The following is a 27,425-nucleotide window of genomic DNA, read 5'->3' on the forward strand; positions in this document are numbered from 1 at the left end:
TGCTGTCAAACATTGAAATCTTTATTTTCAACACTTTGCGTTCTTGGACAGATTTGTGTGCACCTTTGGAAGTGGCTTAGTGAGTTGCAGTGAATGGTGAGACATAACAGTACCCCCCCCCCCCACAAGGCTGATGTGTGTGAAAGGAATGTAAAATGAAAAGAAAGAAAGACATTTATATAGTGCCTTTCACGACCAGCAGTGTGGTTGGGTGCTGATGCCCTGTGCCCTGTGCAGCACCAGTTGATTGCGGAGAAGGTTCGTCTGGTTGTTGGTGCTGCTGGTGATGGGCTGATCATGTTGGGATTCTGAGGACCAAGGTGTGAGAGTTTCAAAGGCTGATGTTGCTAGAATAGATGGCAGGTGAGGTTGAGATGATAGAAGTGATCTGTCAATGGTGAGAGAGGTTGTTCCAATGAGGTGACACTGGATAGAGAGTTTGCTCCAAACACTTGCAACCTGTATAAAGCTCAATCTGTCTTCCAAATGCAGTAAGCAACAGCTTCTAACCTTGGAAAGTGAATAGCTGTGAAATGGGAACTTTTATAGACCATTTGCAGCTGTCAAGTTAAGAAATCACCCCATCCCGACCTCCTTACCTGACGTGATCCCCGAGCAGCGGGGAAGTTGTAAAATTGAAAGGTAAGCTTAAAATACCATTTAATTGCCTCTTAACAATCTCTTAATGATCTAAATTGCCTCCCCCACCGCTTGGTGTCAGGTCTGTTCAGTGATGACAGACCCGACATCTGGGAAACTAGCGTGGAGGCGGCATGACAGCGGGTTCCCTACCTGCTGTCAAAAAAATGTTTTCCCACCTGACCTGCCACCAAACGCATCCGCTGACCCCCCGAAAAATTCCCCCCTATGTTTCAGCTACTCATTTCGTTAAGCAACTGAGCCAGTGAGGAAGCTGAATGTATTGTTCACAGTAATGATGAACAGCATTATCAATTAACACAATAAAAAGAAAGTACTATCTTGGGTGTCTGCAAATTGACAGTTGATGTTGTAGCCCAGTGAATGCATAGCAAAAGATGAGAGGATTGATAGCGCTATATAACTGGATTAAAACTGAATCTGTGTACACAGTTATTTCGTTCTTGTCTGTGTAACTGGTAGAGTTTTCGCTTTGGGTGCAATCAGCAATCCGGGCACAAATTGCACCGAAAATTAAGCCTGTTTTGGGAAGTGTTTTTAAAAAAATTTCTGCTCAAACTCATTTGCATATCGCCGAACGCAAAATCTGCCATGAACCAGCGCAATTGGGCAGCGTTTTAAAATGTAGTTTAAAAAAAAAATTGCTTTAAAAAATATTCCATGATATATTTAAGATTAGTAACTTGGTGCAGTTTGATTAATACTGTTGAAAATGGGTTTATCACAGTGTCAATCAACCACCTGTGAGTAACCTAATCTTAAATTACTGAAAATCATAGAATGGTTACAGCACACAAGGAGGCCATTCGGCCCATCGAGCCTGTGCCGGCTCTCTGCAAGAGCACTTTAACTAGTCGCACTCCCCCGCCCTTTCCCCGCAGTCCTGCAAATTTGTTTCCTCCAGGTACTTATCCAATTCTCTTGAAAGCCACGATTGAATCTGCCTCCACCACCCTCTCGGGCAGTGCTGCGTAAACAAGTTTTTCCTCATGTCGCCTTTGGTTCTTCTGCCAATCACCTTAAATCTGTGTCCTCTGGTTCTCGATCCTTCCGCCAATGGGAACAGTTTCTCTCTATATACTCTGTCTATACCCCTCATGATTTTGAACACCTTTATCAAATCTCCTCTCAACCTTCTCTACTCTAAGTAGAACAACCCCAGCTTCTCCAGTCTATCCAGGTAACTGAAGTCCCTCATCCCTGGAACCATTCTCATAAATCTTTTCTGCACACTCTCTGAGGCCTTCACATCCTTCCTAAAGTGCGGTGCCCAGAATTGGACACAATACTCCAGTTGAGGCCAGAGCAATGCTTTGGTTCATCATTACTTCCTTGCTTTTGTACTCTGTGTCTCTATTTATGAAGTCCAGGATCCCGTATGCTTTTGTAACCGCTTTCTCAACCTGCCCTGCTACCTTCAACAACTTGTGCACATATACCCCCAGATCTCTCTGTTCATGCACCCCCTTTAGAATTGTATCCTTTAGTTTATATTGCTTCTCCTCATTCTTCCTACCAAAATGTATCACTTCGCACTTTTCTGCGTTGAATTTCATCTGCCACATGTCCGCCCATTCCACCAGCCTGTCTATGTCCTGTTGAAGTCTATCACTATCCTCCTCACTGTTCACTATACTTCTAAGTTTTGTGTCATCTGCAAATTTTGAAATTGCCCTGTACACCCCAAGTCCAAGTCATTGATATATATCAAGAAAAGCAGTGGTCCTAGTTCCGACCCCTGGGGAACACCACTGTGTACCTTCCTCCAGTCCGAAAAACAACCGTTCACCACTACTCTCTGTTTCCTGTCACTTAGCCAATTTCGTATCCATGCTGCCACTGTCCCTTTTATTCCATGGGCTTCAACTTTGCTGGCAAGCCTATTATGTGGCATTTTATCAAACGCCTTTTGGAAGTCCATGTACACCACGTCAACCGCATTGCCCTCATCAACCCTCTCTGTTACCTCATCAAAAAACTCAATCAAGTTAATCAAAATGACTTTTAAAAAAAATATGGAACCATTTGTTAGTTAAATTGGGGTACAGTAGCCAGTTTCTTAGTAAATTAAAAAAAATTATATTCAAAAGCTTTTAAAATGTATCTGTTAACATCAATGCGCCCAAAAGAACCTGCTTAATTTTTAGAGCCTCATCGAAGGCCTGCAAACGAGCGCATTTAGCGGAAACTGCCAATGGTGATTAATTCATCCTGGAGGCGTGGCCAGTTTTGTGGGTGGGGCCAGCTTCTAGTGCAATGTTTTTTAAACCAGCACAAAAAATCGCAGAAACTCGATTTGCACTGGACGTAATTTGCGCTTATTGGCAAACTGTGAAATTGGATGAAAAAACGACCACAACCTAGCGGGAACTCTATCCCATTAACAGTGTTTTACCATAATTAAAGGGATTCATTTAACTATTGTTTTCATTTGTCCACCCACCTGACCACGCCCCCAGGTGAAAAACTATGGGCTAGATTTTGCGGGGGGTCAGCGGGTCGATCAGTGGCGGGTCGGGTGGGAAAGTGTTTTTTTAACCCAGCGGCTCGGGACCCCACTGTGAAGCTGCCACTACGCGCCTTTACCAAATGTTGGGTCTGTCAGCGCTGAGCAGACCTGACATGCAGCGGTGGGAGAGGCAATTAAAATCATTAGTGGCTTGTTTACCTTCCATCGGCATTGCCTGCCGAGGTTTGTAAAATCGCTGCCTGTGTTTTCATTGTATAAAGCACATTTTCCCTTAAGTTTGACCAAGTACAAATAGATGATTAATACAATACCAGTGAGAAAAATTAAAAGGGCTGATACCCAGTAGCACAAGTCACTTATTTCATGCATTCATAGTGGTGGTAGCTCTGCACTGCGTGTAAGGAAATGTGAAAATAGTGACCTTCCCATATTTTGGAAATTCAGAATAATGCTCAGTCGCAGAACATAGCAGAACATAGCTGGTGCAGGGTGGGGACGGGGGGGGGGGAGCGTTGGTGGGGGCTGATAGCAGTAAATTTTAATATAAATATGTACACTACTGTAAGTTTTTTGATCCAGAATGGATCCGTATTGAACCTGAAATTGCAGATGGAGGCTTCTCACGGGCTTCTCACCTGGTGCCTCCGGACCTTCGGACTCTTGCAGTCCTGGGCCTGCGTAAAGGCCCACGTATCTCAAGGGCGCATGCGATTCGCAAGCGTGCCTGGGATCACATGGGCCGGCCCAACCAATCAAAAAGGGGTATTCCCATTGTGCATATGGGGATTCCATTTACGTAGGGAATCCCCATAAGCATATTAGGAATGACATAAAAAACAGTTTCACACAAGTTAAATAAAAATAAATCATCACATGTTTAAAATTAATTAAAATACAATTTAAACATTTAAACCAAAAATTTAATTTTTTGAAAAATAAATTTAAACATTTTTAAAGGGGCCAAAAATAACCTAAACTAATTTTAAAGGTTTTTGCATGTTGAAATGATTTAAAAAAATTAATTTTAATATTTATTTAAACCCTTATGCTGGTAAAAGAAGGCCCTACGCCTGCTTTTACCAGGCGTAAGAGTTTTGTGGGAATTCGCTGGGCAGTAGTTGGGCAAATAGCCCATCTCTCCGCCAGCAAATGTCCATTTCCTGCGCATGCGGATGACCTGTCAAGCTGAAACTTGACAGATCGCAGGTTCCAGGTTTTCGCGCATGCACGGTCATAGGCCCCGTAAAATCCGTGCCATTATAGTTGTGTACCGTCTGTGTTATAATTGTGTATTTGTGACTGTACTTCTGGCCATTATATGATCCCCAATGGTTGTAAAACAATTGTACAAAATAGTGAGGTGGGCGAAGTAACTCAGCCATCCAGCATGCGGAAAGGATGGAGCCTGTGCCAACAACAGCAGTGTTCATTTGCCACTGGAGAGGCCAATGCCTCAAGGCGATAGTGCACACCACAGGGTTGAATTTCCTGGAGCCGTTAGGCGGGGTTTCAGGCGTGTGGGGGATGGAAATCCTGATTTCGGGGGTCCCGACACCATCCCGCCCAAAACCCGCCTCCACGTAAGTTTCAGGGGAGGCGGGTACCTGCCCTGTACTGGGACCCGCCGACCCGAGGCGGGAAGGGATTAGTGCCAATTAACTGCCTGTTAACAGGTAGTTAACAGGCAGTTTTTAGCCTAATCCCTATTTTGAGGGGTGTCGTGTGGGATTCCCGACAGCTCCAAACCACGCCAGGTTAGAGCAGGTTGAAGGACTTGGAGGGGTCGCGATGTCGGTGTTCAGGTGAGTGATGGGTGCATGAGTGCAAAGGTAAGTGTGTTTGGTGTGTCTAAAGTGTGTAACGAAGTTTAAATTACCTGTACTTACCTTAACAGCCTTTCTGCCTCTAGGTTTCGGGAGTCCATCACTCAGCCGGCACTGAAAGCAAAGTGGCTGCGAGCTGTCAAAAGTGACAGCCTTCAGCTTTCATTGCTGGTGAGACTTCTAACTGAGTCTGTGTAGAAGGACTCATGTTAGAAGTCAGACTGTCAGTGTTTGACAGCTTCAAACAGCTGTGAAACACTGATATTTCATCTGCCAAGACCTCTTGACAGATGAAATTTCAGTCTGTGACGTCACCTGTTGCCGGGTGGCCCTTAATTGGCCTGCTGAGCCCGCTGGGTGGGCTTAACAAGGTCAATCAAGGGATTGTCCGAATGTCGATGTAGGTGGGACTAAAACCTGAAAGTTGTAGTCCCGCCTCCTTCCCGACAGCTTTATGAAAATCGACCCCCACCTCTTTAGTTGGTTCTTAGAGGCTCCAGCAGCAGCTTGGCCGCTTCAATTATCTTACAGTTGCCTGCAACATTATTTTATAAGTTTAATGATGCAGAATTAATGATATACAGAATTCAGCTTGTATTCATCATCTGAAAGGGACGGGGAGAATCATTATAAGTAGGATTTAGAATTATCAGGAGATAAAATTAGTATTTATCAAACATAAGCTTAAAATAATTTTTAGTACAGTGCTGTTAAAAGTAGTTAGAGTCAAGTCTCATGGGCTGGTGACTTTGTATCTACACCAAGGCCTATAGCATGTCGGGGGAAATCAAAATGTCCCTATTTCAGACTACAATAATGGTTAAATCGCAAACATCATCGACTATAACTATCTAAAAGGGATTGAGAACTCTTCTATAGTTTTCATTTAAAAAAAGGCCAACTTGAAAGTGTAATTTTGCTCCAATGAAGGTTCCTTCCTTCCTTCAGTCAGCTAACTAAATATTGCCTGTTTGGCTGCTGTGTGGTCAATATTTCTCTCATTTCTCTGTACAATGAGGATGAATACTAACTGCTGCTCCATTCACCTTATAGTCTTGCTGCTGTTTAGGCTTATGAATCCAAAACAGGGGAAACTAACTGCCATCAGTAATATGCTCAGTATTCGTTTCAGGAACCTCAGGATGTCCTAAAATGCTTAACAGCCAATTAAGTACTTTTAAAGTGTAGTCACTGTTGTAATATAGGAAGCACGGCAGACAATTTGTACCCAGCAAATTCCCACAAACAACAATGTGATAGTGATCAGATAATCTGTTTTAGTGATGTTGTTTGAGGGATAAACATTGGCCAGGACACCGGGGAGAACACCCCTGCTCTTCTTCAAAATAGATGGTTCAAGGATGATTGGATAGAAATGTTAAATGACTTAAGGATTTCACGATGATCATTATTTAATTTTAATCTCCAACAACCATTTTGCATAGCCTTATTCAGATACTTCCTGCTTCTCCCTGTGGGCCTGCATTGAAAATCAGGCGAGGTGAAAACAGGCGGCTAATTCACTATCATCCATTTCTTGTCCAGTGATAAAAGTTAAAATTACTCCCGATGAGTGGAATTTATCTTCACTCACAGTTACTGGGGAAAATTTCCACCCTGCCTTTAGATCAGGTGGATCTTTTTCTCTTTTATTAAAAAAAGTGTTTTTTCTAAGCTGATTTGTTTGGTTGTGTCAAAACTTCACAATCAGCACAGCTCCAGACACAGCATGAGGTCTGTGGAGGATTCAAGAAAATGAGTGATGGTGCGTGAAGATTCCTGGCAGTGCAGGTGAAAACACTTTAAAAAATGGGCCAATGAAGCACATGTGCATATACACACATTGTGGGCTCGAATTTCATCGGGCCATTGAGGCGGGATTGGAGGCATCTGGGGGGTTAAAATCATGAAATCAGGGGGCACGAACCCATCCTGCCCCCAACCCGCCTCCATGCCCGTTTCACAGGAGGCGAGTACCCGACCTGTGCTGGGAGCCGCCTCCCCGAGGCGGGAAGGGGATTAGTGCCAATTAACTGCCTGTTAACAGGTAGTTAACAGGCAGTTTTTAGCCTAATCCCTATTTTTATCCCTGAAGTGTGGGCTTTCTGACGGCTCCAAACCACGCCAAGTTAGCGAGGCGGACCATCGGGCTGAAGGACTTGGAGGGTTCGAGATGTCCGGTGTTCAGGTGAGTGATGGGTGCATGAGTGCAGAAGTAAGTGTGTTTGGTGTGTGTAAAGTATTTAAATAAGTTTTACTTACCTTTGCAGCCTTCCTTCCTTCAGGTCTCGGGAGTCCCTCATCTCACCGGCACAGAAAGCAGAATGGCCGCGAGCTGTCAAAATCTGCAGCATTCTGCTTTCTGTTCTGGAGAGATCTTTAAATCAGCCTGAGAGGAAGGAATTAACTTAGAATACAGATTGTCAGTGTTTGACAGCTTCAAAGAGCTGTCAAACCCTGATATTTCATCTGTCAAAAGCGCTTGACAGATGAAATGTCAATCTCTGACGTCACCTGTTGTCGGGTGGCCCTTAATTGGCCTGCTGAGCCCGCTGGGCGGGCTCAACAAGGTCAATCAAGTGAAAATCGAGTGGGTTGGCCACAACTCGATGGAGGCGGGACTACAACCCCAAAAGTTGTAGTCCCGCCTCCTACACGCCTCCATTGATAAAATCCAGCCCTGTGTGTTTATATTTTAAAAATAAACTTGTTTCTTGTTGGGGAAGCAGGCTTTTTGGTGCTGGAGCACCTTAATAAAAAGCTGCTGGCCACCCTAATAACAACCAATGATCTGGAAACAATTCTTTAAATAGGATCAAGAAGTTAGGAGTGGATATTAAAAATGAAAATCATGCACTAGGGTTTATTTCTAGAGGTATAGAATTGAAAAGTAGGGAAGTTATGCTAAACCTGTATCGAACCTTGGTTAGACCACACTTAGAGTACAGCGTAGAGTTCTGGTCGCCATATTATAAAAAGGATAAAGAGGCACTGGAGAGGGTGCAGAGAAGATTTACAAGGATGATACCAGAAATGCGAGGGTATACATATCAGGAAAGGATGAACAGGCTGGGTCTCTTTCCTCTTGAAAAAGAAAGCTCAGGGGTGACCTAATCGAGGTCTATAAAATTATGAAAGGTTTTGATAGAGTGGATACAGAGAGAATGGCCTAGAAATTAGGTTTGCCTCCGCCAGGGCTTTTGCGCCCGAAATTTTGCGCCCGCGATAATTGCCGCTGCGCCCGCCAAAAATTCAGCTGCCCCGCGCCCAGACGGCTGCGGGCGCTAATGGAGGGTTTCAGCGCCTCGCTATGGGCGCTGAATGCAGGTTTGCGGTGCTAATCCCCCGCTGCGGCACCCGATGCGGTGCGGCAGGCTGGGGTACTGCAGGCCTCCTCCTTCTGTTAAGGAGGAGCTGCCTGCAGCCGACCGCTGACCGGTCGATTCGCCCGACAAATGAGCCCGGCACCTCGGAGAAGTGCCGGGCTCGCGGGCCACACACATCAGTGCCGCGGGGGGGTGGTGGAGGAGTCCGGGGAGGGAGGTGCGGGCAGGCGGCCGCCGGGAAAGCGGCCGGCCGCCGCTACACCTTAATGCGCCGGCGCTACGTGCTGCAACATCCCGTTGAACAATCGTTGGTTGCGGCTGCCACGGGCGAGGCGGCCGCAACTGAATTTGGGCGTCCGGCCGCGTTACCACAGCAACCGGGACGCTGCGCACACCGATGACGTCATCGGTGCCGGCGCAGCGCTACCGGCTATCGCCAATGGTAGGGCCCAACGCAATTTTGATCGCGGCTATAATTCCGGCGCAAGGCCCTCTAACGCCTCTAATTGGGCGCTAACCCCACCGAATTTCTAGGCCAATGTTTCTACTTGTGGGGAAGAGCATAACTAGAGGCCATCAATATAAGATAGTCACCAAGAAATCCAAAAGGGAATTCAGAAGAAACTTCTTTACCCAAAGAGTGGTGAGAATGTGGAACTCGCTACCACAGGGAGTGGTTGAAGCGAATAGTATAGATGCATTTAAGGGGAGGCTAGACAAGCATATGAAGGAGAAGGAAATAGAGGGTTATGCTGATAGAGTTAGATGAGGAAAGACGGGAAGAGGCTCAAGTGGAGCATAAACACCGGCATGGACTGGTTGGGCCGAATGGCCTGTTTCTGTGCCGTGTATACTATGTAATTCTATTTTGGGGCATTTGTTCCATATTAGTGGGCTAAAAATGTGGAAGGTAAGGAGATTTTGTGAAGCAGAAAGATTTAAAACAAACATATGGCTTGTTCTTTTGCTGCCTCTTTCATTTAAAAGACTTTCAAAACCATGCTGATATAATTCATAAGGTTTAGATCATTTATTAATAAATTATACATTCACATTTATACTATGACTACTCCACATCTGTTCCCGTGAGGGAACCTTCAGGCAAAGATCCCATTAACATGTCTGAGTCAGAGGAAAGCATTAAGAAAAAATTATAGGAAGCAGATATGGACTTTGTGGTGCTAAATATTCAACATCCAATGAACTTAAGACTGTTGAGAAAAATTAAAGGAATAGGATGTCATTTCAGTTCCATAAGACCAACTCATAAAAAGTTGAGGACAGCCATTAAAACACTGTAAAACATAAACAAACAGATCAGCCATTTGTGTTAGGAGCTCTCCCTTCTTTGCATTTTGTGATATCTGTAGACCGGGATTGCCCTAAGGCCTCAAACATGTTTTTTAATATTGTACAGTTCGCCTTGCATTGGCTGCAAGGTGTTATTATATTTTTGAATCACAAAATTCAAATTGGCTGAGTATTAGAAAACTCACTGGTGGAAAAGACTTGTATCTGAACATCAAGATGTGGGTCGGCCGTGCTCTGATGAATAGCTTTAAGTGTCAGCCTTGACTCAGTGGTAGCACTCATTCCTCTGAGTCAGAAGGTCATGAGTTGAAGCCCCACTTCTGGACTTTAGCATATCATCCAGGCTGACATCTCAGTGCTGCAGTGTCAGAAGTGCCATCTTTCAGATGAGACGTTAAACCAAGGGAGGGTGGATTTAAAAGATCTGATGGCACTCTACATGGAACAGGGGAGCTCTCCCAGTGTCCTGGCCAACATAAATCCCTCAAGCAACACCACCAAAAACAGATTAACTGGTCATTCATCTCATTGCTGCTTGTCGGACCTTCCTTTGTGAAAATTGGCTGCTGTGTTTGCCCTCAAAACAACAGCGTTTACATTTCAAAAGCAATCCATTGGCTGTAAAGTGCTTCGGCACATCCTGAAGATGTGAAAGGTGCTATATAAATGCAAATTATTTCTTCTTAACATTTCATGATGATTCATGAAGAATGGGCAGTTGGATAAGACACCTGAGCATTGTGGAACTGTGACCCAGGATGAGTTAGTGCCTTCTAGGTAAGAATGGAGGAAAGGAGAGAAAATCTGGGGGGTGCGAGGAAGTGGGAATGGTTCTATCTGTGGTGTGAGGTGGCCCTGTGTCCTACACATCATTTTCTGGAGTTACGCTCTGTGGCATTTGTACTGTATGTACCTTTAAGAGAGAACTACTTTTACAGCTCCTGTATACTGTAGTACCGGCAGTGACCACACCTGTATATAAGCCCTGAGCAGGGATCTGTACTGTTAGTTTTTAGACTACCCTCATCCAGTAAACACCTGTTGATTGTTAATCTGCAGTCTCTGTCTATTTATTGAAGAACACCATACCTTAAGATTCACGGATTTAACAGTGGCGACGAGGTCGATTCGAACCTGCCTGCAACTCTGCATTTCCTCCCAGGGATTCGCTCCTGGAGGACAGTGGAAGAAAGTCGAGGCCAGAAGCACGGGCGTCGACCACGAGCAACCGCCCAGTTATCGGGCAGAGAGTGAGCATCGCAGGGGAGGCTGTTGAGAGCTGGGCTTGGTTCTCCAGCCACGACGATCCAGCAACAGGCTGGCAACAGGTACGGCGCAGACCCTTCCCGGACAGCGGCGGCTGGAGCCGACCGACGGCACAGAAAAGGCCGAGCAGCGTTGACGGGGTAAGAGAGAGGGTAAAACACACAGGGCGCAGCCGGGGGTTGAAGACCGAGCAGCGTCGACGGAAAACAAAAAGAGAGAGAGGGTAAAGCACAGCCGGGGTTCAGGACCAAGCGGCGGCAACGAGAGAGGCGCACAGGAAAACGCGCAGAGCGCAGCCAGGGCTCAAGGGCTGAGCAGCATCCGCGGGGGAAGAAAGGAAGCGCGGGAGACGCCATTTGAGCCGCGGAGAAGAAGGGAGAGCGCGGGAGACGCCATTTTTGAAGCCGCAGCGGAGAAGAAGGGCGAGTGCGGGAACAAAGGGAAGCGCGGGAGACGCCATTTTGAGCCAGCGGAGAACAAGGGAGAGCGCGGGAGATGCCATTTTAGCCAGTCTAACCACACCCAGGGATGCCGAAGAGTGGCAGTGTCACAGCGTTCGACAATGAAGTCGAAGATTGGGCGACATATGTGGAACACATTGAAGTGTACTGCAAGGCAAATGAAGTGCCAGATGCCAGGAAAGCACTGGTTTTGTTGAATTACATGGGTGCAAAAACGTTTGGCTTACTGGGAAACCTAGTAACCCCAGAGAAGCCAGTGGACAAGGATTTCAAAAGCATACTGGCAATCCTACAGGACCACTTAAACCCCACACCGCTGCTGATAGCAGAAAGATTTAAGTTTCACAAAAGGAACCAGCATAAAGACGAAAGTAATGCTGAGTATTTAACGGAACTGCGCAAGCTATCGAAACACTGCCAGTTTAGAACGGGACTAGCAGATACGTTAAGGGACAAGTTTGTGTGTGGGCTTCAAAGTGAAGGAACCCAGAAACGGCTTCTATCAGAAAAGGATCTTACGCTGGACAAGGCTTTCAGCATGGCAGTATCACACAAAGCAGCCGCATGGGGCGCTGCAGGGATACAACGGAGACTGCAAGAATATGGCACCAATGAAATGTCATATGGAGCAATGAAGTGATATCGATGCGGCAGAACAACACACGACCAGAAGGATTGTTGGTTCAAGGGCCAAGTGTGCAGACAGTGTGGAAAAGCAGGACACATAGCAAGAGTCTGCAGGTCGGGAAAGAAAACCAGCAGCATGAAATCTCCACAGGAGAAGTACAAAAAGGTACATAAGGTGACGGAGAGTAGTTCAGACGAACAGAAAAGTGATACAGACTCCGGAAGCAAGGAGCTGGGTTGTCTGAAACTACGTAATGTAATCAAAATGGAGGATCACCAAACTATCTGGGTCACGCTCAAGATAGACGGAGTCCAAGTGAAAATGGAATTGGACACAGGATCAGCCCTAACAGTCATAAACCGAAGGGACTACAAGCGGCTATTCTCACATATACCCTTGAGAGATACAGAGATTGTCTTGAAGATGTACACGGGGCAAAAAGTCTACCCCAAAGGAAAAATAAGGGTGAACGTGATATACAATGGCAAGGAAACACCAAAAATGGATCTATATGTATTGCCAGATGGAGGACCACCACTACTAGGACGTGAATGGATCCGGAAGATACAGTTAGATTGGCATTCCATACAGGCACTGACGGTAGAGGCCAAAAAGGATGACGACGTCACACCTGGACGACTGTCAAAAATGCTAACTGACGCACAAGAAGTGTTCCAGGAGGGACTCGGAACACTAAAAGGCATAACAGCGATGATCAAAATAGAGGAAAATGCAAGCCCAAAGTTTTTTAAGGCCAGACCGGTGCCTTAGGCGATCCGCCCAGCCGTCGAAGCAGAGCTGGAAGGTTTGGAATGTTCAGGAGTACTGTCCAAAGTGGACTGGAGCGAGTGGGCTACACCCATCATTCCTGTAATGAAGAGGTCGTTGAGTAATACGCCTGGGGAACCAAAGAAGGTTCGCATCTGTGGGGACTTTAAGGTGACAGTGAACCCAGTCCTTCACACGGTACAATATCCGCTTCCGCGGATTGAAGATATTTTCGCCTCGCTATCTGGAGGAAAAAGCTTCACTAAGATTGATCTGGCCCAGGCGTACCTGCAAATGGAGGTAGAAGAAGCCTCAAAACAATACCTCACGATCAACACTCACAAAGGTCTCTACCAATACAACCGGCTGGTGTTTGGGGTAGCATCAGCTCCGGCTATTTGGCAAAGGGCAATGGATCAAGTCCTGCAAGGGATTCCGGGGACCCAGTGTTATTTGGACGACATCCTGGTCACGGGCGAAAATGACAGTGATCACCTCGCCAACCTGGAGAAGGTGCTCACTAGATTGAAGGAATATGGGCTACGAGCTAATCGCCACAAATGCGAGTTTTTCCAGAAGCAGATCTCGTATTGTGGCCACGTTATTGATGAAGAGGGGTTACATAAGTGCCCTGAAAAGATTGAGGCAGTAGTCAAGGCTCCAGCACCGGAAAATGTGTCACAACTGAGGTCGTTCCTCGGGCTGGTGAACTACTACCATAAGTTCTTACCAATTTTGTCTACAGTATTACACCCACTGAACACCCTACTGCAAACGGGGGTACCATGGAAGTGGAATGACAAATGTAAATGAGCTTTCCAGAAGTGCAAAGAATTGATCACATCAAAAGAGGTGTTGGCTCATTTCAACCCAGCACTACCAATTCGGTTGGCGTGTGGTGCATCACCCTATGGTATTGGAGCGGTGTGTCGCACAAATTCCCGGATGGGTTGGAGAGGCCAGTAGCCTTTGCGTCTCGGTCACTTACCTCAGCTGAGCGCAACTACGCCCAGATTGACAGGGAGGCCCTCAGCCTAGTATGGGGAGTGAAAAAGTTCAACCACTATCTGGACGGGCAGATGTTCACCTTGCTGACTGACCACCAACCACTTGTCTCCATCTTTAATCCAAAGAAGGGCGTTCCGGTGATGACTGCACAACGGCTACAAAGATGGTCCCTTTTTCTAGGGGCGAACCAATATGAAATAGAGTATAAGGGCACGAAACAGCATGGAAACGCTGATGGGCTATCACGCCTGCCACTGCCTACTGCGGAGGAAGTACCAGCAGTGGACCCTGTCGAAATATTTTATTCAACTATAATTGAACGCTTGCCAGTAACTAACGCGGATATAGAGAAGGAGACCCGAAATGATCCGACACTGTCTCGGGTATATGATTTGACGGTGAAGGGATGGCCAACACATGGCGACTCACTGTTGCCAGCATTCTCATCCAGAAGAGAACAGCTGTCAGTATGCCAGGGGACATTGATGTGTGGAACCCGAGTGGTAATTCCACCCAAGTTAAGGGAGAGAGTGCTCAATGAGCTTCACGAAGGCCATCTGGGAGGGGTGAAAATGAAAAGCCTTGCTAGGGCTTATGTGTGGTGGCCAGGGACCTAACAAAGAACTGCTCAGGATGCCAGAAGGTCCAAAATGCACCACCACATGCCCCTCTACACCCATGGAAGTGGCCCTCCTCTCCATGGCAACGGGTGCATATTGAATTTGCTGGTCCATTCATGGACTCAATGTTCTTAATAGCAGTGGATGCACACTCGAAATGGCCTGAGGTGTTCAAAATGTCCTCCACCACTACGGAGAAAACGATTGCAGTCCTACAGACCATATTTGCCAGGAACGGCTTGCCAGAACAGATTTGCTCAGATAACAGACCACAGTTTGTGTCCGAAGAGTTTCGGAAATTTATGAGAAGGAATGCGGTAAGGCATTACACATCCGCCCCGTATCATCCAGCCACAAATGGATTGGCTGAGAGGTTCGTACAAACCTTTAAAAAGGCAGTAAGGGCCATGTGCGATGACGACATTCCACTGCAGCATAAGGTGGACAATTTCCTGTTAGCCTACAGAAATGCGACACATGCAGTTACCAACCAGACCCCGGCCATGATGTTCTTTAACCGAAGGTTGAGATCTCGTCTGGATTTGCTCAGACCAAATGTACGAAGAAATGTTGAGAATAAGCAATTCCAGCACATCAATGAGAAGCTGACAAGGAGCTTCAATGTAGGACAACCAGTCTTGGCCCGCGACTACCGAACAGAGAAATGGCAACCAGGAACGATATGCACATGGCAGGGGCCACTAATGTACACAGTGGATGTTGGGGAGAACATTGTGAGACGCCATGTCGACCAGATCCTAGCGTCACAAGAACGAGTCAACCCCATGTCTCGTGTACCTGGTGATGAACCCGACATACCGGTAGCATCTACCCCAGAAACAGTAGCATCGGAAGCTGATGACCTAACCGACGACAGGGGGCCAGAATCGCCTTCGCACCAAGAGCAAGACACTCAGGAAAGACACTATCCAGAAAGAATCAGGAAGCCGCCCCAAAGACTGAATCTATAAATGGACTATTTCAGTTAATAGAGTCATAGAGTCATAGAGTTATACAGCATGGATAGAGGCCCTTCGGCTCATCGTGTCCGCGCCGGCCATCAAGCCCTGTCTAATCTAATCCCATATTCCAGCATTTGGTCCGTAGCCTTGTATGCTATGGCATTTCAAGTGCTCATCCAAATGCTTCTTAAATGTTGTGAGGGTTCCTGCCTCCACAATCCTTTCAGGCAGTGAGTTCCAGACTCCAACCACCCTCTGGGTGAAAAAGTTCTTTCTCAAATCCCCTCTAAACCTCCTGCCCTTTACCTTGAATCTATGCCCCCTAGTTATTGACCCTTCTACTAAGGGAAAAAGCTCCTCAGTATCCATCCTATCTATGCCCCTCATAATTTTGTACACCTCAATCATGTCCCCCCTCAGCCTCCTCTGCTCCAAGGAAAACAAACCCAATCTGCCCAGTCTCTCTTCATAGCTGAAGCGCTCCAGCCCTGGTAACATCCTGGTGAATCTCCTCTGCACCCTCTCCAAAGCGTTCACATCCTTCCTGTAGTGTGGCGACCAGAACTGCACACAGTATTCCAGCTGTGGCCTAACCAGTGTTTTATACAGCTCCATCATAACCTCCTTGCTCTTATATTCTATGCCTCGGCTAATGAAGGCAAGTATCCCATATGCCTTTTTTACCACCTTATCCACCTGTTCCGCCGCCTTCACGGATCTGAGTACTTGCACACCCAGATCCCTCTGACCCTCCGTCTTGCCTAGGGTCTTACCATTCATAGTGTATTCCCTTGCCTTGTTAGTCCCCCCAAAGTGCATCACCTCGCACTTTTCCGGGTTAAATTCCATTTGCCACTGTTCCGCCCATCTGACCAACCCATCGTTATCGTCCTGCAGACTGAGACTACCCTCCTCGCTATTTACCACCCTACCAATTTTTGTATCATCCGCGAACTTACTGATCATACCTTTTACATTCATATCCAAGTCATTAATGTAGACCACAAACAGCAAGGGACCCAGCACCGATCCCTGTGGTACCCCACTGGCCACAGGCTTCCAGTCACAAAAACAACCTTCGGCCATCACCCTCTGCCTTCTGCCACTAAGCCAGTTTTGTATCCAATGTGCCAAGGCACCCTGGATTCCATGGGCTCTTACCTTCTTGACCAGTCTCCTGTGCGGGACTTTATCGAAGGCCTTACTGAAATCCATGTATACCACATCCACTGCGTTACCCTCATCCACACACCTAGTCACCCCCTCAAAAAATTAAATCAAATTAGTCAGACATGATCTTCCCTTGACAAAGCCATGTTGACTATCCCTGATTAATCCTTGCCTCTCCAAGTGGAGACTAATTTTGTCCCTCAGAATTTTTTCCAATAATTTTCCTACCACTGATGTTAGGCTCACTGGCCTGTAGTTCCCCGGTTTTTCCCTACTTCCCTTCTTGAATAATGGTACTACATTAGCGGTTCTCCAGTCCTCTAGCACATCCCCTGTGGCCAGAGAGGTCCTGAATATATGTGTTAGAGTCCCCGCAATCTCTTCCTTTGCCTCACACAGCAGTCTGGGATACATTTCGTCCGGGCCTGGGGATTTATCCATTTTTAGGCCTGCTAAAACCGCCAATACCTCCTCCCTCTCGATGTTAATATGTTCGAGCATATCACAGTCCCCCCGCCCTATTTCTATGTCTACATCGTCCTTCTCCATAGTGAAAACAGATGCAAAAAATTCATTTAGAACCCCTCCTACATCTTCCGGCTCCACACACAGATTGCCACTTTTGTCCCTAATGGGCCCTATTTTTTCCCTAGTTATCCTCTTACCCTTAATATACTTATAAAACATCTTAGGATTTTCCTTTATTTTGCTCGCCAGTGTCATTTCATGGCCCCTCCTTGATCTCCTAATTTCTTTTTTAAGTATCCCCCTGCACTTTTTGTACTCCTCTAGGGCTTCCTCCGTCTTTAGCCTTTTGTATCTGCCAAAAGCCCTCCTTTTTTTCCTAATCCATTCTCGTATATCCCCTGACATCCAAGGTTCCCTGTGGTTTTTGGAATCACCCTTGACCTTTACGGGAACATGTTGCCATTGTATGATCTCAATCTCCCTTCTGAAAGCCTCCCATTGCTCCGATGCGGATTTTCCTACAAGTAGCTGATCCCAGTCCATTTTGGCCAGATCCTGCCTTATCCTATTAAAATCGGCCTTCCCCCAATTTAGAACCTTTATTTCCGGCCCATCCCTGTCCTTTTCCATGACCACCTTAAATCTCACCATATTATGGTCACTGTCACCAAAGTGCTCACCTACTAGCACTTTTTCCACTTGGCCGGCCACATTCCCTAGGATTAGGTCCAGTACCGCCCCCTCTCTTGTAGGACTTTCTACATGCTGGCTCAAAAAGCTCTCCTGGATGCACTTTAAGAATTCTACACCCTCTGAGCCTTTCACACTCTGACTATCCCAGTTAATATTGGGGAAGTTGAAATCCCCCATTATTATTACCCTATTATTTGCACATTTCTCTGAGATTTGCCTACATACCTGTTCCTCTATCTCCCCCTGACTGTTTGGAGGCTAATAGTACACTCCCAGCAAAGTGCTTGCCCCCTTTTTGTTTTTAAGCTCCACCCATATGGCCTCATTAGAGGAACCTGCTAATATATCATCCCTCCTTACTGCAGTAATTGACTCCTTAATTAATATTGCGACACCCCCTCCTCTTATACCTCCCCCTCTGTCTCGCCTGAAGATTCTGTACCCCGGAATATTGAGCTGCCAGTCTTGCCCCTCCCTTAACCATGTCTCCGTGATAGCAACAATACCATACTCCCATGTCTTTATCAACACCTTCAGTTCATCCACCTTATTTGCAAGACTCCTTGCATTAAAATAGATGCCATCCAGCCTTGCCCTTATATATTTGCCCTGTCTACCAAGCTGACTTGTTTTTTTCTCTATAATTGGCAGCACATCACCCCCTATTTCAGCTCCCCTCTGTATCCCATCCCCCTGCCAAGTTAGTTTAAACCCCCCCCAACAGTGCTAGCAAACCTCCCCGCAAGGATATTTGTCCCGCTCTGGTTCAGGTGCAACCCATCCGACTTGTACAAGTCCCACCTTTCCCAGAAGCAGGCCCAGTGATCCAGGAAAGTAAAACCCTCCCTCCTACACCAACTCTTTAGCCACGCATTCATCTGCTCTATCCTCCTATTCCTATACTCACTAGCACGTGGCACTGGGAGTAATCCAGAGATTACAACCTTTGAGGTCCTGCTCTTTAATCTGTTACCTAGCTCCCTAAATTCTTGATGCAGGACCACATCCCCCTTCCTACCTATGTCGTTGGTCCCAATGTGGACCACGACCTCTGCCTGCTCACCCTCCCCCTTAAGAATGCCCTGTAGCCGCTCAGTGACATCCATGACCCTGGCCCCAGGGAGGCAACAAACCATCCTGGAGCCACGTTTGCGGCCACAGAAACGCCTATCTGTCCCCCTTACGATAGAATCCCCTACCACTATTGCTCTCCCACTCTTTTTCCTCCCTTTCTGAGCAGCAGAAGCGTCCCTGGTGCCAGGAAGCTGGCCGCTGCTGCCTTCCCCTGGTGAGTCATCCCCCTCAACAGTATCCAACTTGGTATACCTGTTTGAAAGGGGGATGTCCGCAGGGGTTCCCTGCACTTCCTGCCTGCCTCTGTTGCTCCGCCTGATGTGCATGTTAAAAGTGTTAACTGTTAATTGAATGTTATGGTACTGTTAATCTAAAAGGGGAGGAATTGTAGTGTATGTACCTTTAAGAAAGAACTACTTTTACAGCTCCTGTATACTGTAGTACCGGCAGTGACCACACCTGTATATAAGCCCTGAGCAGGGATCTGTACTGTTAGTTTTTAGAATACCCTCATCCAGTAAACACCTGTTGATTGTTAATCTGCAGTCTCCGTCTATTTATTGAAGAACACCATACCTTAAGATTCACGGATTTAACAGCATTCTGTTGCTTTTGAAACAAATGTCTCTTTATATTAAGTTTAGTTCTTGCTGCCCAAATTTAAATCCTATCCTGTCATTCTCTTTTCCTGATTCTGCATCAGATCAGCTAATTGCAGCTACCCCAATAATTCTTTCATGATATTAAAAATCATGAAATATTGCCATTGACAAAAAGGATAGAAAATGGTCTTCCTTTGAATCCACGGCAGACTTATTAAATTACATTGCATTTTAAATACGTATTTTTGGTTGAACTGCTTTCCAAAAAGTACATATTGGAAATGTTAACAATTGTAAATGATTAATTCTAATAAATGTCAATAATGCAAATGCTGCTAGAGAGTGGCCTCCCATAAGTTCCAATTCCCGCCACAGTCATGTGGGGAGGTGCAGTGCCAGCTCAATAAAATGCAAAAGCAATGTCTTACTAACCAAAATAAAGCATTTTAATTAAAAGCTCACCCCCTCAGTCAGCAACAGGATGTTGAATGAGATCGCTTGAAGATTTCCCCAACAAATGAGGCAAAACTAGTTTTTGAATACAGTGATACAATTAGAACATCACTTGGACAAGTTTTCAATAGTTTTGATCGTCATTTCACAATTACCACCTCACAAAAGGAGGCTGGAAAATCTTACAGGCCCCTTTGTGCACACAAATCACTTCATTTAAATTAATACAAGGACAACTTGTGACATAGTTGTATTTGGCAAGTCTCAGGGCACAGTGCACCTCAGGTATGTTAAACAATGATGGCAAAGTTTCAGTTGATATGTAGTGTTTGTATGTAAGTGATAGTGATTATGTAGTATATGGACTGAGTTAGTGATCATTTGCTGTCAGTGGTTGGAATGTCTAATGTGCTTTCCCCCTGTGCAATGTGCAGTAGCACCCCATGATCTTTTCCAGTGCACTGCTTTGAATTGATGGCCTATTGGAAGGAATGAGTATGTACGCTTCCTAGGTGATTTCCTGAGGAGCTTCTTGTCATTCCACTCACCAACTACTTCTACATGCTGCAAAAGCAAATGATTGCAGCTCGGTGGCATAGTGGTTAGCACTGTTGCCTCACAGCGCCAGGGACCCGGGTTCAAATCCGGCCTCGGGTGACTGTCTGTGTGGAGTTTGCACATTCTCCCCGTGTTTGCGTGGGTTTTCTCCAGGTGCTCCGGTTTCCTCCCACAGTCCAAAGATGTGCGGGTTAGGTTGATTGGCCATGATAAAAATTGATCCTTAGTGTTAGGGGGGATTAAATACGCGGGGTTACGGGGATAGGGCTTGGGTGGGATGGCTGTCGGTGTAGGGACCGGGTGCTAGGGTTTGGATGATCAGCCATGATCTCGTTGAATGGCGGAGCAGGCTCGAAGGGCCGAATGGCCTACTCCTGCTCCTATCTTCTATGTTTCTATGTTTCTATGATTCTACCTGTTTTCACAGGAATAATCTGACCTATTTCAACTGTGAGGACCTGCCTGCATTAAGGGGCTTCTCCTGTACTTTGTCCACTTGTCACATATTGACAAGGAACTGTAGCAACTTAAGAGATGCCCGCCTATTCCTAGCCTTCAGTATGCATGTTGCTGTTGGAGGGCGAATCCTGAAAGCAGATTGTTATCTCTGTGAGCACAGACTGCCGCACTTCTATGAGGTGTTATGTTCTTATGTGGTGCATTTACCTATTGATCATATCTACTGAACCCTTCCCTGTTGGCTGTTCTGGCCATGCTTCCACATAAGTCAAAATGTCCATTATCATTTCTTGGCATGTGGACCTCAACATCATCAGGGGAGCATTTTTGAGGAATGCTCCAACTGTGGTAGCCATTTGTGTGTCTGAGGTCTCCGAATTAGATACCACTGATGTTGGTTGCTACTAGGCCATTTCTTCCCAGCTCTGAGTTCGACTCCATTAGGGCAAAATTGGGTGGCGCCCCCTTTGGGGGGCCAAGTGCAGCGCAACCCAGGGCCCAGCTGGGCCACCAGGGATCAGAGTGCCGGCGAAAGAGCCCGGCACTCAAGAGGAGTGCAGCTGACACCCCGTGGGGGCTTCACAGGAAGTCGGGAACAGCAACAGGGGCAGGTGCTGGCAGGCGGCCCGCAACAAAAACGGCCGCCCAGCACCTCCCCTTTAACTTGCGCCGCCCCGGCCGCACATACGACCCCCTGACCCTGTCGGACATAGCGTCCGATAGTAAGTCAGGGGGCGCTACTGAAGATCGCGAGCGAGGCGCGAGCGGGGCGCTGCGCACGCCGATGACGTCATTGCTGGAAGCGCAGCGCTGCGGGGCGCTAACCGCCCACTGAATTTCACGGGAGGTGTTAGCAGCGCCGCGCCCGGGCGCTAGTTGTTTTGCGCCCTGTTAGTGCCCTCTTAGAGCGCTAACGGGAGGTGCAAATCAACCAAATTTTTCCCCCATGTATGTTACAAGAACCTTGCTGTTTTGTGATATAGTTCAATTCTGATTTTCAACACTGCTGGATGGACTGCTGTCTGTTTCATTTACTAGTGAGCTGTAAATTCCTCATGGGATGTCAGTGTCATTACATCATCTTGTTAACATGCCCAATTCGTAAGAGCGATATGTCCCAGGTACTTAAAATGTTGAATGGCATAGATTATGTAGATATAAGCAAGTTATTTCAATTAAACTGTAACTACAATTTTAAAGGTCTCAATTTCAAAATTAGCAAGCATGAAGTGGTACTTGAGATTAGAAGAAATAGTTCAATTGTGGATACGGGAACAAAACTTGCAGCAGGTACAATAATTCCTTCAAAAAAGAGTTGGATAAAATCTGGTTGGCAACAAGACAGAAATCTATAATGATAAATATGGACTGAAATGCTCAAGCACTTCATGAGAGACAGTGGCTGGGAATTTCCTCGGAGCTCCTTCTCCTTCGACACCATAGCTTCGCCGGAAATGTGGCAGAAAACCCATTTATGCACGGAAACAGAGTTCTGCCGCACTCCTGACAAAGTTACGGTGGCAGAGTGGGAGTAGCTCCAGGGAAATTCCTGGCCAATGGCTCATGTGCTGCTTGGGCTGAGGAGCAATGTTATGTGTGGATGACAGCAGGTCAGATTTGAATAGTGGAAATGGATAAATATTCAGGAGTTTTGTTTAATTAGCTTTGGAAGTCGGGAAATATTTATTTTGACGTTTCCTTCAGGACTTTAAATAAGTGAAGGAGATCTATGAAAGGGTACGATAGCAAAATACTGCAGATGCTGGAAATCTGAAATAACAACAGAAAATGTTGGAAAAACTCAGCAGGCCAGGCAACATCCGTGGAGAGAAATTAGAGTCAAAGTTTCAGGTGAAAACCCTTTGTCAAGACTAAAGAAGCACAGGAAATGAAATGGATTAAGAGGCCAGGCTGGGAGAGAACAAAAGAGAAGAGACATTAAGAGGTTCTTTAGTCTTGACAAAGGGGTTGTCACCCGAAACTTTGACTCTTTTTTCTCTCCACGGATGTTGCCTGGCCTGCTGAGTTTTTCCAGCATTTTCTGTTGTTCTATGAAAGGGTATATGGTTTGTGAAAGATTGTGTGGCCTTTTCTAAATTGCATTATTAGTGTTCTGGTACTAAATAATTTTAGATCTGCTCTGTTTATTTGCAGATTTTAGAACTTCACAACATCAAATATTTATCCATAAACTTTGTTGATGTATTACATCAATTTAATAGGTATATGAAACAGATGAGTGAGAATCAACAACTACTTGGATTTATATTGTACTGTGTTGCCTTTAACAGAAATGTCTCAAAGCAGAAGGATAATCAATTAAACATTTTAAAAAATCATACCAAAGGAAAACATGAACCTCTGGGAATATTCTTACTTCATAGAAAGTTAAATCTTTGAAGTCAAAATATTTTGATTCTTTATTTTTTTTTATTCGTTTATGGGCATTTATTGCCCATCCCTAATTGCTCTTGAGAAGGTGGTGGTGAGCTGCCTTCTTGAACCGCTGCAGTCCGTGTGGTGAAGGTACTCCCACAGTGCTGTTAGGGAGACAGTTCCAGGATTTTGACCCAGTGACGATGAAGGATCGGCAATATATTTCCAAGTCAGGATGGTGTGTGACTTGGAGGGGAACTTGAAGGTGGTGGTATTCCCATGCACCTGCTGTCCTTGTCCTTGACATGAATTGTGCCATTTATGTAGAAATGGCTTATGAAATATACTGAGCGGCCTGCTGGTGGCACTGTCCAGGGAGAGTATAAATACTCGGGCACGGGTCCAGCTTGCTCAGGGACATTTTGTAAACAGGAACGAGTGAAGGATAACTAAACTTCCATGTTGTGAAACAGTCGATTAAAGCCTTGTTTAATACTCTGACCAAGTGCCTAGTAGTTTTCTTACGTTAGTCCTTCTAGGTGGAAGAGGTCGTGGGTTTGAGAGGTGCTGCCGAAGAAGCCTTGGTGAGTTGCTGCAGTGTATCTTGTAGATGGTACACACTGCAGCAAGTGGAGAGTATTCCATCACACTCCTTACTTGTGCCTTGTAGATGGTGGAAAGGCATTGGGGAGTCAGGAGGTGAGACACTCGCTGCAGAAAACCTAGCCTCTGACCTGCTCTTGTAGCCAAAGTTTTTTTAATGTGGCTGGACCAGTTAAGTTTCTGATCAATGGTGACCCCCAGGATGTTGATTGCAGGGGGGGGATTCGGTGATGGTAATGCCATTGAATGTCAAGGGGCGGTGGTTAGACTCTCGCTTGTTGGATATAGTCATTGCCTGGCACTTCTGTGGCGCGAATGTTACCTGCCACTTATCAGCTCAAGCCTGAACGTCGTCCAGATCTTGTTGCATGCGGGCATGAACTGCTTCATTACCTGAGGAGCTGTGAATGGCACTGAACACTGTACAATCATCAGCGAACATCCCCATTTCTGACCTTATGTTGGAGGGAAGGTCATTGATGAAGCAGCTGAAGATGGTTGGGCCTAGGACACTGCCCTGAGGAACACCTGCAGCGATGTCCTGGGGCTATGATGATTGACCTTCAACCACCACAACCATCTTCCTTTGTGCTAGGTATGACTGCAGCCAGTGGAGAGTTTTCCCCCCGATTCTCATTGACTTCAGTTTTACTAGGGCTCCTTGATGCCACACTCAGTCAAATGCTGCCTTGATGTCAAGGGCAGTCACTCTCACCTCACCTCTGGAATTCTGCTCCTTTGTCCATGTTTGGACCAAGGCTATAATGAGGCCTTGAGCTGAGTGGTCTTGGCAAAACCCAAACTGGGCATCAGTGAGCAGGTTATTGGTGAGTAAGTGCCGCTTGATCGCACTGTTGATAACACCTTCCATCACTTTGCTGATGATTGAGAGTAGACTGATGGGGCGGTAATTGGCTGGATTGGATTTGTCTTGCTTTTTGTGGACAGGACATACCTGGGCAGTTTTCCACATTGTCAGGTAGATGCCAGTGTTGTAGCTGTACTGGAACAGCTTGGCTAGAGGCGCGGCTAGTTCTGGAGCACAAGTCTTCAGCACAATAGCTGGGATGTTGTTGGAGCCCACAGCCTTTGCTGTTTCCAGTGCACTCAGCCGTTTCTTGATATCACGTGGAGTGAATCGAATTGGCTGAAGACTGGCTTCTGTGATGATGGGGACCTCAGGAGTAGGCCGATCAGGAGTTGATCTGTTGTATACTAACTAGCTTTTTAAAAAGCTTAACTTAATCTCATATAAGACTCCACTTTGAGTTATTTTTATTATGGCCTTTTCGGTGCTTGCAAGCAGTTTCAAAAAGCAGGCATATAGTGAACAGTGGCCACTTTGGTGATATCGCTCCATTACACATTGTTTGAGGAACTAGATAATTTCATTCACTTTGCTTCCAATATCCACCCTTCCCTCACCTTCACATTGTCCATCTCCGACTCTTCCCTTCCCTTCCTCGACTTCTCCATCTCCATCTCTGGGGATAGGTTATTGACAAACATTCACTACAAGCCCACTGACTCCCACAGCTACCTTGACTACACTTCCTCCCACCCCACCTCCTGTAAGGACTCTATTCCATTCTCCCACTTTCTCCGTCTCTGCCGCACCTGCTCTGATGATGCCACCTTCCATACCAGTGCTTCTGACGTGTCTTCCTTTTTCCTCAACCGAGGATTCCCCTCTACCGTGGTTGACACGGCCCTTAACTGTGTCCGTTCTATCTCCCGCACTTCTGCCCTCACCCCTGCCCCTCCCTCCCGGAACCACGATAGAGTTCCCCTTGTCCTCACCTTTCACCCCACCAGACTCCACATTCATCAGAACATCCTCCGCCATTTCCGCCACCTCCAGCGTGATCCCACCACCAAACACATCTTCCATTCACTTCCCCTTTCAGCATTCTGTAGGGACTGCTCCCTCCGCGACACCCTAGTCCACTCCTCTATCACCCCCAACACCCCTTCCCCTTCGCTCGGCACCTTCCTGTGCAAGCACAGGAGATGCAACACATGCCCTTATACCTCCCCACTTCCCACTGCCCAGGGCCCCAAACACCCCGTCCAGGTGAAACAGCGATTTACTTGTACTTCTTGCAATTTAGTATACTGTATTCGCTGCCCACGATGTGGTCTCCTCTACATTGGGGAGACCAAATGCAGATTGGGGGACCGCTTTGCAGAACACCTCCGTTCAGTCTGTAAGGGGGACCCCGAGCTCCCGGTGGCCTGTCACTTTAATTCACCGCTCCACTCCCACTCAGACCTCACCGTCCTCGGCCTCTTGCATTGTTCCACGGAAGCTCAGCGTAAGCTCGAGGAACAGTACCTCAACTTTCGATTAGGCACTTTACAGCCTTCTGGACTCAACATAGAGTTCAACAATTTCAGATCATAACCCCGGCCCCTATCATATATATTTTTTTTATCCACATTTTTGCTCTGTTCTTCTCTCCCACATGGCAACTGTCTTCCATTCCGCCAGCGCAATTTACACTTCATCTAGAGCCATCCTTTGTTTCTTAACCTGTCTCATTACCATCTCCATTTGCCTTGAATATCTCTTAATGCCTCTCAATGTCTCTTAATCGCTCCTGCCTTCTATCCTATCACAGGCCTTCCCTTTTGTTCTTTCCTCCCCTCCCCCATTTCCCAGCCCCTACACTTGCTTAAATATCTGTTCCATTTCCTGCTTTTTTCCAGTTCTGATGAAAGGTCATCGACCTGAAACGTTAACTCTGTTTTTCTCTTCACAGATGCTGCCTGACCTGCTGAGATTCTCCAGCATTTTCAGTTTTTGTTTGAGGATCCATATTGGCATTGCTAGACCACAAAGAAGAGCTATTGAAAAACTCTGTGTTACAGTTTAGGCTTTCTCCCACATGCTTAACTTGTGTTCAGAGCAAAAAGGCAACTTCCATAAGTGGATTTAGCTGTGTGAGGCCAGTGGAGTGGGAAAAGCCAGGAGAGTATGAAGTTTAGCTTCAGAAGAAGTTCAGTCTTCAAGGGAGTTAAGTCTTGTGGTGCAGTTGGCCTATAATTATACCTGAACGGTTAAATCTCTCCGTTTTTGTGTTTGCTTTTCTTAAGCATTTAAGAGAAACCAGTATAGTTCAATGTGGGGATATAGCTGAAGCTTATGATGTACATGATTTGGGAGGTCCTGGATGCCTCATATGCCCGAGGTGACCACACATGCAGCATGTGTCTCTAATTGTACTCAAAATGGAAATTGACATCACTAATAAAAGATCATTCTGAAATATATAACATACACAACAGTTTGAATACATTTTCATCTGATTCTGTGGTAAGAGGCTGCACAGGATCAGCCTCAGTGGAAAGTGACACAATAGCCACAGAGCACTGAAGATTGGTCTTCAATCTTGAGTGCTATCCAATAGCTCCATGGAGTTCTGGTTGGAGATATCTCTGTTTCACTGCACAGCAAGTAATGGCTAGCTATATAGCAATATAATCAACAGACTAACTACAAAGGCAATAGGATTGTTTAATTATGCACAGCTTTGTTGCATGATGTGTTGGAATCAAATTATGCCATTATGTAGCTGATATGAGAAAACTGGTAAAGTGACTGTCTCGAATTCAAGGACACTCCCTGTCTACAACTGTCATTGAGTTTGGAGTGGGTTGGGCATA

The 27,425-nt window shown here is 46.2% G+C and overlaps 1 protein-coding gene across 14 annotated transcripts in view; it reads left to right on the forward strand.

Annotated features, from left to right (window-relative positions):
- Positions 1-27,425, forward strand: part of kcnab1a (potassium voltage-gated channel subfamily A regulatory beta subunit 1a) — a 568,613-nt gene that overhangs the window by 437,219 nt on the left and 103,969 nt on the right. The window lies entirely within an intron of this gene.

This window comes from Somniosus microcephalus, chromosome 6 (assembly GCF_052327205.1).
Source record: "Somniosus microcephalus isolate GS21.2 chromosome 6, FLI_Smic_1.0, whole genome shotgun sequence".
NCBI lineage: Eukaryota > Metazoa > Chordata > Chondrichthyes > Squaliformes > Somniosidae > Somniosus > Somniosus microcephalus.